This window comes from Paramormyrops kingsleyae, chromosome 8, assembly GCF_048594095.1.
Source record: "Paramormyrops kingsleyae isolate MSU_618 chromosome 8, PKINGS_0.4, whole genome shotgun sequence".
Taxonomy (NCBI): Eukaryota; Metazoa; Chordata; class Actinopteri; order Osteoglossiformes; family Mormyridae; genus Paramormyrops; species Paramormyrops kingsleyae.
The window spans coordinates 22,225,851-22,239,702 of record NC_132804.1 but is presented as its reverse complement, the minus strand read 5'-3'; the positions used below and the strand labels follow the sequence as shown (position 1 = coordinate 22,239,702).

General features: G+C 44.1%; 1 protein-coding gene across 1 annotated transcript in view; it reads right to left on the bottom strand.

The window, feature by feature from the left end:
• Positions 1–11,220, bottom strand: part of gli1 (GLI family zinc finger 1) — a 51,361-nt gene extending 40,141 nt beyond the window's left edge. Inside the window, exons 1-2 of the mRNA XM_023795255.2 lie at positions 10,990–11,220; positions 10,794–10,901 (exon numbers count right to left, since the gene is read on the bottom strand). The gene's annotated coding sequence lies outside the window, so the exon portion shown is untranslated. The remainder of the gene's footprint in view (positions 1–10,793; positions 10,902–10,989) is intronic.
• Between the last annotated feature and the right edge of the window lie 2,632 nt (positions 11,221–13,852).

The following is a 13,852-nucleotide window of genomic DNA, read 5'->3' as shown; positions in this document are numbered from 1 at the left end:
CTCAGTGGACGTGCGAGTCTCCCACTCCCCAGCAGATGTGACAGATTCTGGGAAAGAGGCAGTGCCACCTGTGGGCACCACGCCAGTGCAGTCAAACGGGGGTGGGGGGGCTTCCGTGTGCTCGGTGCCAGCTCACACCAGCAATCCAATGCCCTGTTTTGGCAAATATGCCACCAGGGAGGCCAGGACATGTATCTGACGCACCTGGTTAATTAACAGCTCAGAGCATCCAACGTCATGTTTGCCTTTTCTCGCAAAGGGAAACGGGAGCCCCAAATCGTATTCTCTATTTATATTCCACAAACACGCTTGCTCATTATATTTTAAAACGGCCGGTATTAGGAGAACACTGGTAACTAGAAACCATGCCCATCTGGAATGATCTCCTTCCTCTCCGCCGGTCCCATCAAAGCTCAGTCTGCATCCTGCCCTTTTCACTTATGCCTCTGCAGAGTTGGCCCCTTGACAGCTCCACGCTTGATCTATTATCCGCCTCGCTCGTACATCGCCTTGGACAAAAGCGTGAGCTAAATAAATCATTGTAAAAGCATTAACCCACGTAGAAACAGATCTGAACAAAAGATGGCCACTCCTTTGTTGTCAGATCTAATGTACTCTTCTACAGGTGTTGTCACATGATCCCGGGCCCAAATAAGACACTAAACATCTACGGTAACAGCTACTTACCTTGCACTGTACCACTTAACTCCGCGGGTATGTGCTTGCGCAGAACATTAGTAGCATAATCACTCAAAATGAATCATTTCTGGGTAGGGTGGCAGCATAGGGCTCAGCGGGTCAGGATGCTGTGCCCGTGATCAGAAGATCATCTGCTCAAAATTGAGGGTCAGCAAGGTGATTTCACCATCGAGCCTCGAGCGAGGTCCTTAACCCGTAATAACTCCAGAGACTGGCTGAGACCACGTTCTCAAACGTATGCTGCTGTGGAATAAAAGCGTCTGATAAATGAAATGCACGAGACACCCTCATCTGTAGTTGGTAAGATGTCCCCCCACCCTACCAAGTTTCTCAATGATTTAATAAACTTATTCTTTAACCAAAATATCTAAAGAATCCGTAAGACACATATTCCCATTATAAATAAAAAAACTGTATACTGGGAACAAGCATCTGGCATAAGATGCTGTATGTGCGTCGAATGTGAAATAACCGGTCCTGTGTGTGTGTTTTTGGGTAAAGCAGAGAGCTTACGCTAATCTTAATGAATATTTACGAGTATGGAAGACTTTCGGCTGTGGGAGACAGCGAGTATGAGGCCTGGATCGCTGGAGGGAGATGGATGTGAAGCCCACTCTCCCATTACTGCACGTCAGGCACTTAAATAGTGCAGGAGACACCTTCTGGAAGGTTCTGCGTCACAAGCTCACTCGTTCCACCGGAACACCTTAATCATTTCACGTACACTTAACCCGATTAGCCAACTGTTTCCCAACTGAAAGGAAGCTGTAATTTTTTTTTGGGGGGGGGACCCCCAGAGGCAGGGAACCCCTCCATCACACAGAGATAGTGTTTCTCCATCCCTTTGTCCTGGGATCAAACCATTACCCCCCCCCCCCTTTTGTTTGTTGGGAGACCCTGATCAAAACCTCATTGTGATGGGTGTAAGCTAACGTAACAGCGGAAAAGCACTGCACTTGCACAGGATTCCTGTTCTCTTCATCACCTGCTTCCCATTAGCAGTCGATTTCTAATGAGGCCACGAGATCCTGGTTAGCCCAATACATAGCACCTGGGTGGGAAGTCCACCCACCCATCCACCCACCCATCCACCCATCCATCCATCCATCCATCTATCCAACCATCCATAACCACTGCCCGAGGGAGACTGGCTGCACCTGGAGGCACAGGGCACAAAGCTGGGGAGATCCTGAGAAGGTGTGGAAGGGAACAGCGGACATCCAGTCACCCCACCGAACTCTATGCATGCCAGCGGCGGTCGGCACACAATCGCATGTTTGTAGCGACACGCCTGCATACACTTGCACAACTAGAAGCGTCTAACAGAACCTGGGCATGTTTAAGTGCCTGGAATTGCGCTGACATTGTGTTACGTGGTTATTCCCAATGTGTTTTGATTTGATCGGGCAGAAGAGCATCCAATCATGGTTAATAGGCCAATTTCAGCACCTTTGATAGCAGTGTAACATTACCAGCTACCGCTTATTGGGGTAATTCCTCAATTGTTAATGCACCTGAACAGCAGCGGTTACCCACAGCTCGGGGTGACGGATAATCAGCCTAAGGCAGGTGTGCGGGCGGCTCTGGAATGAGCTTGTGGTGGCTGCCCGTCATCCAATCACAAAGCAGATTGTCTGCGGGCGGCTAAATTTAGCATTATAGATAAATTCATCCATTTTTTTAATCTTCATGAATGAGCAGCATGACACAGTGGAATTGAGTACAACAACAAACTTAATCTGTATATTAAAAAATAAATAGTCGGTTTTTGCCATTCGGTACACGGCCTATCCTGATCGCTGAAGAAACAGCAGCTGTGCCCCCCCCCCCCCCCCCCCCCGTGGTGGGGGGGGAGACGTAGAGGGGCACATGCGGGTTAGCAAAGGGACTGGAGAAAACGAGGCAAAAAGATTGAAACAGCGATGCAATGGCGGATGAGCTCTGTAAGATGCAGTGTCAGAGCGAGAGAACAAGAGAGAAAGAGAGAGAGAGAGAGAGAGAAAGAGGGTGTGAGAGAGAGAGAGAGAGAGAGAGGCATAAAGACGCAGGGACGGCTCAAATAGAAAAACAAAAAACAAAAAGAGAGAGAAAAGAAACAGTGGGTGTAAAGAGAGAGGGGTTTGAGTATATTGTGTGCCCCCCTAGAAACACCCCCCCCCCCCCCCCCTACCCGCGCAACGGCCAAAACCTTGGTCCCTCTGACTGTCACACTGCTCAGGGCCAATTCACTGTGGACAGTCAGCCGCTATTAAACCCCAATTGTTTCAGGTTCACGGGGTGTGAATGGCTCTGATTGAAGGCCTCTGATCCCAGCGAGGGTGGTCTGTGGGAGGCGTGCTGGGGGGGGCGGGGGGGGCAGTGTCATGTGACTCGCTTTTTGCTGCGTGGCAGGAAAAAAAGGAATCCGGCCGCTTGTTGCTTCTTGCCTTAAACCCCCCCCCCCACCACCACAGTAACCCATATGTATGTAGGACCCCCCCAACCCAAAAATGTCTTCTTTTCAAGCTGCCTTGCTATTCCGACTGCAGCCCACCTTCCTGTGTATATTGCTCCGTGTACATGGCTCCAGAGCACTTTCTAACGGTACAACAACTGGCCCCTGTGGCAGGATTTCTCTCTTATAGCCTTATTCTCGTTTTATTCCCCTGAATTTTCTTTCTTTCCCTGGTCCCCCCCCTCATCCCGCAGATTTTGGTCTCGGCAGAGCGGGAACAGCGACGTCTGCAGGGATGCACAGGAGTGCCGCATAAATGGGGGCCGGCTAAGGAGCCACAGCTGTTAAAAACAGATAACGCAAAGGCCCTTCCTGTATGGTTTATTTGCTCAGGTCGGGCCTTAATAGGGAAGCTTTTGGCTTTAACGTGAGCCGTTGGGATGGCCATGCCAGGAGGAAGCTCCCCCAGGGAGCTGTTCACACGTAGCCACCCCGCGGGACGACTGTGCCGGCCGAGGCCCCCCCTGACCAGTGGCCAGTGGCCTGCAGGGCGTGATCTGCAAAGTGAGGCAGCAGTGCCATCCAGATCCTTACAAACAGGGGCAAGTTCAATTCAAATATTACAATTATATTCAGTTTGATTTGCAGAGCATCAGAAGACTTGGGAGACTATTAGAAAACTAACTTTTCCTTTCACACTACATTATCGTGGTCGTCACTATCCAGCGTTGGATTTTCACACTTCCTACATGTTAAGGAATTAACAGGTAGCTGCTAAAACAGCAGAGGCCCTGCTGATGGCCGACCCGTGACTTCCAGGTCAACTCTTTCTAGTTTCCAGGTTGTCGTTTTTTTTTTTTAATGAAATCAAAACAAAAGTTTGACCAAACAACACCCTTGATTTCACAGAACTCTTGTGCTGATTGTCCAGAAGGGATTTGCTCATTATTCTGGTTTTTTATTTCCAGCCTTTGGGGTTGTAAAATAAATATAATCCCTGTGGTCTGCGGCCCCAGAGGATCGTGGGTAGACTGATTCTCTTTTGCCTTCTTTCCCGGTGCCGCTCGTGACCTGACACACCTCTACTCCTGGATTCTGAAGAGGGCGGCGTTTTTTGTGCATAGGAGAGTTTGTCAGTTAATTAAGTCCGTGGCAACATTGTTGCTGTGTGACGTAATGGCTTTGGCTGCTTGAGGAATTAGTAAAAGGATTGTGTTTAACAAACAAATATCACACATAAAAAATGCATACACATATAAAGTTAAAGATGGGTGGCTAATCTGATTACTTTTAGCGTTAAGTGAGCTCTTAATTGGGTAATCATGAAGATTAGTAAACCTTACAGGTATTTCACTTTGAACCTGCGGCACATCTAAGGGCCCTTCTAATGCGCAGAACGAAAGTCGGACAAATTTGAGGGAGCCATTCCATCTGGGAAATGAACTTTTGCGTTCGTAAAACAGAAACTAACAAGCTAAATCACATTCGTTCTGCCGTTCTCACACTGCCGTTACAGACCACGTCAGTAATAGTTTACTGCCGGTTCTGATTTACTCGGCGTCCAGCGGGAACGAATTTCGGCAGCTTGCGAAATTAACTGGCCAGTAAAATTTCTGTGAGAGCCTGCCGACACTAACAAAATTATTTTCTGTTTATGGCAAAGGGGAGGCTCCTACTCCCAATCCCATTTCCAGAAGGGAAAAGGATGCTTTCATTTATTTGAAGCTTGCTAATCAGAGTCACATTACAAACAAACAAACAAACAATCAGAAATACTCAGTGGATAATTAACAGGCTTTGTGTATGACACTCAAAATGTCTCTTTGCTGAAATCTGCCACAGGGACCAGAGGTCTATGCAGAAATTTGTCTGCAATGAGAAAAAGCAGGAGGGCTTTCGTCCGTTTTGTTTACCGATAGCGATACTGTCAGGGAGGGGTGCCCATGTTTCAATCACAGTCTGCCCATTTCCTCTAGAATTGTAGAATTTTTTGTAGGTTGGGTGGTGTGTGGCTCACTGGGGTTTCTGGCCACTGTGCCTGTGATCGGAAAGTCACTGGTTCAAATCCTAGGTTCAGAACAGTCATTTCACCACTAGGCCCTTGAGCGATGCCCTTAATCTCCAATGGCTCCATGGATTGGCTGATCCTGCTTTCTCAAAAATGTATGTTACTTTAGATAAAAGCATATGTTATTAAATAAGTAAAAAAAAAAAAGTTTCTGACAGACAGGTCCCATCTCTGGGTTTGCTGCAAAAATGAGCGAGAGCATCTTGAAACACACTAACATTAGTTACCCTTTGATGATTCACCACTTTATGCCTTAATTGTCGGCCAAGGCTTAGGGGAGACAGGCTATGAAATGCAGAGCGATCAGAGCCCCCAGGTTCATTGAGTCTGTCCCCTTGTGCTGCATGCAGACAGGAGACATGTTTTAACTTCAAATGGGTCACTCAGATGTCACACATAGGCTAACCCTGTCCTTACCACAGCTAAACATGCTGAACGCCATTCTTGGTTTGCTTTTAATACAGAACATAAACAGTGTTTCCATTAACGATGCAGACATGCTATCGGAGAGAACAGTGGCAGGCCAGCGCAACCTGAGCCCCAACTCCAGCATGGGGTCCAAGAGTGACACACACACACACACACACACACACATAGGGGTTCATCTCCACCAGGTGTTAGTCCTTACTCCACGAATACTTAGTGAAGGTGGGGGAATCGTCCCTGGAGTCTATGCTAGTCCATAGTTGAATTAATGAATGAATGAATAAATGAATGAATGAATGTTGCATTTATATAGGGCTTTTTCAAGACACCCAAATCATTTTACAGAAGCAATGGGGAGCCACTTCTACCACCACCACTGTGTAGCCCCCACCTGGATGATGATGCAATTCTGCGCCTGTACAGTCACCTCACAGTAGCTAAGGTGGTGAAGGGGCAGGAGAGAATTACATCAATACATAATCATATGATACATAAATGGCCAGTTGTGCAAAGCAAGATAAACTCACGGTAGCCTTTATGCCTTTCTTACACCCAATCCCCCCCCCCCGCCCCCCACCCAACACGGAGACAGCCTGAACATCAAGGAAGGTGCGTTTAAATAAATATTTACAAGTGTTCTGTCCACCCCACGTGTCTGAGTGAGTGAACAAGCAGGAGTGCGAGTGCTGGTCACTCAGCTGGCCCATGCGGGGCCTCACCCCCAGTCATTCAGGGATGCAGAGCGTTAACATGGCCAATCAGGGGCACAATGGCACTCTTTGAGATAGCGTTAGTGAGGACTGAAATTCATTAATGGGGTGATAACACAGAGTTCTGCTTGTGATTCATTACACCAGGAGGGTCACTGTGGGGTCACCCTCAAGAGTCTTTTGAATCTTGCTCATATGTCTGTGTATGTTGAGCCACAGAGAGAGAGAAAAACTTCAAAAACTTTTTTTTCTAAAAGAACGATGTGGGCAAAAAAAAACGCAAGGAAAAAAATTAGCTTTGAAATTTTAATTAAGTTACATTTTTAATGACGACTCGTCTCTTATGGCTTTACTAGGTGGAACAAACGTTGCATTATATATAACTTTAGCTGTTAATTATGCAGGGTAATATTTTTACATTTTAATTAATATAAAATTGTTTAAAGATCCGCTCACGCGCTGCTGTCTGACTTCGACCGGCTCCGCGTATCCGGACTCGTCTTCGTGAGACGCCGGTTTCGTCTCCTCGGGCTCGAGCCTGGGCCCGGCTCAGCGGCACGCTTTTCCCATGACGTCACGTCATCACGAATGCTGGAGCCTTGCGCAACACCAAACGCGATCTGGTCCTCGCGACGCGTCCGTTCCTAAATCCCTCTGCTCACACGGGAGACGTAAGAGGACGCACACAGGCCCATTCTGGTTCCTTGTTTTTATTTTACAGACAAATTTAGTCCCTACCCACCGTGTTGAGAGTAATTGCTACTTGATTACGTAATTGCTGTTTCTGGCATGGAACTCTGGAGTCCTTTAGTTCGACAAATGGGGCTACGTTCACCGCACAGTTAAACAAAGGTCAACATTTTCTTCTGAAGCATATTAAAGGCATTTCAAAGTATTCTCTAGGGAAAGCAGGAAGCAATGCCGGTCACCTCATGGGTCACCTGCAGCAAACCTCTGTACCTATCTCAGATCATCATAGTTTCTCTCCATACAGATGTTAAATTAAAAATTACATTTTATTCTCCTCATAATTAAACACAGCACCCCAATGTATTTGCTACCCAATTAGCTATGATACTGAGATGAGATGTTAATAGAAAAAGTTTTCTATTAAGCTCTTACAAACAAAACACGTTTTATGTCCCCCATAGATTTCAAATGTGCTCTCATTTCATATTATTCATACATAAACTGCTGAAATATATATATATATACACAATTCCTGAGATGTTTGTTTACGGCAACTAAGATAAATATTTGATTTGCAGGCTTTCAGATTAATCTGTTAGTTTCCATGAGACACAGTCCCCGTATTGGAATTTTCTTGTGGACAAGGGATATTTTACCCACGCAGCAAAATCAGGTGTGAATCAGAGTCCTACGTGGGGTTGGTGAGATCACCTGTAGGTGATGTTTTCCGGAGATGTCCAACAGAAGTTAAGTATATAAGCAAGAACAGGACAATCTAGACATAAAAAACAAATGTCCTCATATGCAACAATGTCCCCATAGCACCTTGAAAAGTTTTCCATTGTTCAAAAGTTTGGTGGTAATTTCCCAGGGGTTGACGAGCTCAGCTCTGTAACTTCATGTCTGACAGGATAGATGTGTGACGATACATAAAGTCATACACTTGACCACTGTACAGCTTTGAAGAGAGCCGACATGGAAAAGCCTCTCATTTTTCATCTGAAGCATCTCTTTGGCTGGGAAACTAAGCTGGACATAATTGGGTTTTATAAAATAAATAATGGGACATTGACTTTACTCCCTTTGAGGACCTCTGGAGTTGGACTGCGGTGAAGGTTGTGCAGTTTTCTTCACGGCCCAGATGACGGGCCGGGCTTCAGGCGTTTCCAGGTCCTTCTCTTTTTAGACCAAATTCTTGGGTCACGTACAACAAACGCCACGTTGGAGAAGGAGCACCCTCCTTCACAGAGCAATTAAAACATTAAATGGAAAGAAGGCCGACGGTCTCAGAACATGCAAATTATTTGGAGGTGTTTTTAAAGTACTGTCAAGACCAGCACAGATCAAAAACATAGTTGTGATCTTCAAGATCAGTATAAAATCTATCCTTTCTGACTTTTAGGCCTAATCTAAAATGCATTCTAGCGAATCCACTCAGTGGAACAGTGCATAAAGAATTACATTAAAGTAACACAGGGCCCAGGCATTAAAGAAGTGTCATTTCTGATGCCAAAATATTTTCATTTCTCAGAGGAACACCCATTCCCACTGGACAGCGGGGCTCCTTTACATGCGATGCCATGCAGGCACCAGGACGTCCTGGAAAACCTGGAATGGACCGTGACTCCACTTCCAAGGGCTGCCACACAGAAAGTCGGCAGATCGCACACCTGCAGAAACCATCAAGCCACCCCCCCCCCCCCCGAGTAAAAGGCAAGACACTGGGAGCATGCAGAAGAGCAGGCTGGGGACAAAAGGGGCCACATAATTAAGTAAGGGCATGCTCATTTGCCCCGGTCATAAAATACGATAATCAGGGGCTGAGGAGGCTCTAGGTATGAATTTTCTCAAAGAGATATTCGTGAGGATAGGTGACTTGGATCCCCGACCCGGCACTTCAAACGCCACTCGCTTGCACTAGATTAAATGAAAGGGAGGCCATGCCATCTGACCGTGTGACGTACTGGGAAACACCAGCAGGGTAAAAGAGGGAAAGAAAAACACAGCAGATGCCCATGTAACTGCGTCACTTCAGACATACCCAACATTAACAGCCACCTTCAAATTTCACGCTTTTAATTCCTATAACTAAAGTGGCCAGATTTAAATGGACCAGGTCATTTCTCAACAAGCTGAAGAACATCTATCACCAGACAAACCTTTACAAAACATTTGCTGGTTCCTTACAAAGTTGTACAAATAGATGTTTTATTTATTTACATATTCTTACTCAAGGGAAATTGTCACTGCAGACATATTTTATTACAATCAAGCATTAAATATACATGGCTGGGTTTCGCTAGAGTGTATGATTTTAATAACCAGTAAAGTTTGGGTTAGCTTTTCAGCTTATCCCTCCTTAGGAAAATATTTAAGGGGTATTTTCAAATTGCCATGAAATGGATCACGTTACGGGGCCCTTGTTTGCTCTGTAGATTTGCTAAAGCAGTAGGCTTTTATGCGTTTGCGGCCAAAGAATCTGACAGCCAATTCCAGATGTACTGAACAAACTGTACGCCACAATATAAACAAATAGGGGATCTCTAATCTAAAATGCATTTGCCAAAACTGCATACTTTTGAGCGGAAAACAGTTACTTTCACGCCCCATCCCCCTTTTCTTTACTGCGAAATGTATTAGGACCTTTTTAATAAACTATTTTACAGACGTCAGCATGGATAAAGCGGTTAGCCGGTGAATCCTGACAGATACCGACATTTGCAGAAGATATTGGGAGCTCAAGTATTTCAGGTTACAAGAAACAGCTGTTAGGGGAGCAGGCCATAGACCTCTGGAGGAATTCTACCAGCTTCGACACGCGTGGGGCCGGATCCCTAATGTGACCATCCCCGGGAAATCCCGCTGAGCGCAGAGATTGCTCATTAAAATGTACTAGAACTCTGCGTAAAATTTAAAGCTAAGAATTTTATTGGCTTAGGGGAAAACACTGTTTTAGGTTCAGTGTGTTAAAAAAATAAGAGCATAAAATATTTATGTGGATTGTTCAAACAATTCAAATAATATTACTTTTCACTAACACTATTGTAAATAAATGAACGCAAAACAAAATACGGCATAATCCAAACACTCTTGGTAAAATGTATAATTACTTTCATAAAATGAAGCTTTTCAATTAGTAAAATTTGCTTAATTGCAGGTTTAAATTGGTGGTGATATGTAATTGGTGCATCTACTGTACTATACGCCGCTGCCCACAAATTCAACTATAAAGTAGAAAAGTGGAAGAAAACAAGGATTGACTGAAGGGAGCATCTTCTCCGCATCATCCTCAGAGGCTTTTCGTAGCGTTGTACGAATAATTATGCTGGTTGTGCAATAATAGCAATGATTTTTCCAGCAATTCGTCCAACCTGTCATTCAGTTCACACCAAGAGGCATAATCGTTTCTTGTTTTCCATAAAAGGTGTTTTCGCCTTGCCGTGCGTGTGTCTATGTTTATATAATCTACAAGTGTTATTGTAAACTTCGCTATAATATACGCATGTTTGTATTGCTAATCAACGCGCAAACACCGCACTTAATCAACACACGTATACTCTTTCTTTACGATCATCGCTTCATTTGTCACCAATCTGACAATAGCCTAACATAAAGCATGTACTTAAAAAGTTGTACAACTACTTACCTATACACTATAGATTGCACATTTTTCTTAGACAACATATAACTTCTTGGAACAGGTAATTTACATAGAAACGTATGGAAAAGTGCACACACCACAGTATAAAAAGTTAACATAACCTACCTTCAGATGAGAGTTGCTATCTTCTGCATCTGTTGATGGCCTCGACTTGATCCCAGGAAATTCAGGTTTCTCGGAGAGAATTTTGGAGAAAAGGCGGCGTGCGTCCCGCTGGGGGTTAGAGAATTTCCAATAAAGCCCCCTTTTACTTTTCGTGTTGGCACCAAGCTTAGATGCAGATAGAGGACTGCTAGGTTACCCGCAACCTTACTGGATCCTCCTCAGTTACGCTCTCCGCCTTATGGTCTTAGGATCCCGCTCCCTTGAAAACTTTCCCCGGAGTTGGGGGAAAAAAACCGGCGATGAGTGCAAAAAAATGCGAGCCACATTCGTTAACCGAGTCCCGTAAGTCGAGGTAAGAAGTATGTGCAAAGGACCTCTCTCTTTCTCTCTCCTTCCCTCTCTCTTTCTCAGACTCCGTGGACCACCCCGAAACAGGAAGTTCACTTTTTGTTATTCTAAAAAAAAAGCTCTTGCTGCGGCTATGGGACTTCACCGCGCTGTAGACAGCGAGCAATCGTCTCGTAGGAAAGTGTATGGAAAGGGGCAAAAAATGACATATATTTAACATAAAACAGAAATCATATAAAATGTGCCATAGAAAATAATATTATTAATACTACTACTACTACTCCTATTAATAATAACAACAACAATAATAATACTACTAATAATAATAGTGATGTGAGACAAGGCTCAGATAGCCTATTTGTCACCATACTTTACGACTGCTTGCCATTAATTTTACTAGAAAATTAAAGTTGGGAGCGAAGTTAGGGTTAAATGGCACAGTCTTCGTGTGCAGTAAGGCTGCGTGTGTGGCGAGGGATGCTGAATCTTGCCCTCATCTCAGCACGCGGTCTAGCAAGACGTGGTGATAAACCGCAAAACCCGGAGTGGATTTCCCCGCAGCGGGGCCGGGAACCGGAGCGCCCTCAGGAATGCGCCCGCAAGCAGCGGACAAGCCTCCCGCGAGGGAGAGAGAGCGCTTCGCAATCCCTGGACGGACGTTTGTTCGTTATGCGCCGTGTCATTGCAAAAACTCTATTCTAAATAAACGTGACATTTTTTTCCTAACCACAGAACAACAGCTTTAGTTTTGTGCTTCTTGTTTACGTATTGAAAATGACTGCGTACGTTTTCTCAAAACATGCAGGCTTAATTATGTCATTGTGTTCTTTATGTTTAGTGCTAAGGGAAAACACGCCAAAACGGCTGTTTCTGATTTTTGTTTTAAAGCAAACCGCATCACCAGATTTTGATGGGGGTGAGCTATACATGAGTTCACGACCTCATCCTCCATGCTGGACGCCCTGTAGCCTTTCCATTGTATATTTGCTCCAATTGTCCGTAATATGTAGGCAAATGGGCCTAACTGAAGTTCCCAAAATATATAAAATACTAAAAGACTAAAATACTAAAAAGGTTTAGAGCATCACCATGTGAACTGGATATATCGGTTTCGTTTTTATTACCAGTTTCGTCACAATTAAATTATCACGTTTCTGCGTCGAGCAAGTACGAAAACAAACCCGTACAGATGTGTGCTTTTTCAGAGTACTTGAGAAACATTCATTAATATTATTACATCATAACAGGTGTTATGCCGAAAAACGCATCCCTGCCTTATAATGCATGCCGGTGTTCTGACGAGTTGAGCTTTTAAGGGCTTTTTGGGGGTTAGGGGTTTTTTAGGGGTTAGGGTTTTAGGGGTGTTTTGGGGGTTAGGGTTTTAGGGGTGTTTTGGCGGTTAGGGTTTTAGAGGTTTTTTGGGGGTTAAGGTTAGAGTTTTACGGGGTTTTTGGGGCTATTGATTAGCACTACGGTAGCCTTACTCGACAAAGTAGCTCAACTCGTTTCAGAACAGCGACCAATCGGTCATTTAGAGACAGGCATGCATTCTACGGCAGGGATGCCTTTTTCGGCATAACACCGGTACCCCGACACATATTTTCTCTCCCTGGACTGTCGTGGCAAAACGCTGTCTGTAAATTAAGAATTAAAGTACATGCAGAGACTGACTGTCCCCGTATAAAATGTTCCTCAGAGACAGTGTTTCTTTTTTATGGAGCCTGTTTCCACTAATATTAGTTGAAGCTGAATGTGCAGGACACTGGACTCGTTGAGTTACAACTCTAACTTAGTTCGGCCAAACCCGACTGGGTGGAAGTGGGTTCGGAAAGGTAATAAAACGCCGAAGTTAATTCCTTTGGTTATTACCCAACCAAATTTTATTCCTGTTAAATATTTTTAAAGTCTTTATAAACACCGCCGTGTTTCACTCATTCTCTTCTTGGCAGAGCTGATTAATTAAAATGTTGCTCGTGTTGCGTAGCTCACCACACCCGCGCGCCAAATTTGCCGCAGGCTGGAGGGTATACATAATTGAAATATAACACATTTAGTTTCCATTGACTATAGGAATATAAAAAGCACAAGCACAGACAGGTTATTATTTGGTACTAATTTCACCTCATTCAGTATTGTTTCTCTTCCAATGGACATTAAAGTAATGCTACCAGTTCTGCAGGGATAACATCAGTACTAGTGATTAAAGCCTCAAAGATACATTAGTCGCTCGCTACTGACATTAGACTGTAGTAATCATACCTGGAATAAATAACATTTTGTCATTTTCTGCTTTAATAAACTTTAACATTAAAACATTTTCGTATGTATATGCTTGTAAAGAACTCTGTAAACCTTGTGGTTGAAACAGTGCTAAATAATGTAATATAAACGATTGATTGATTCTGACATGTAATTCATTAAAAAGGTAAGCAGAACTTGTCCATAACTGTCAGATATAAATTAAAAACAGCAGTAATCAAAGGAAAGCAAAACTGTTTTCTTTCTTTTTAATGTTCTGCAGTTTTCAAATGTATCAGTTTGGTAATAAGTGTAATATACATTATAAAACCTCTATTTCTGCTACTGTGAATGTAGATAATGTTTTAATAATAGAGTTAAAGCTGACTTTGTTTTCCGGAAAAGCTATGCTAATATGCTAAGGCCCAGGTGGTGTCCAAGATGGCTCTCTGGAACACGGCAAGGGGCCTGTT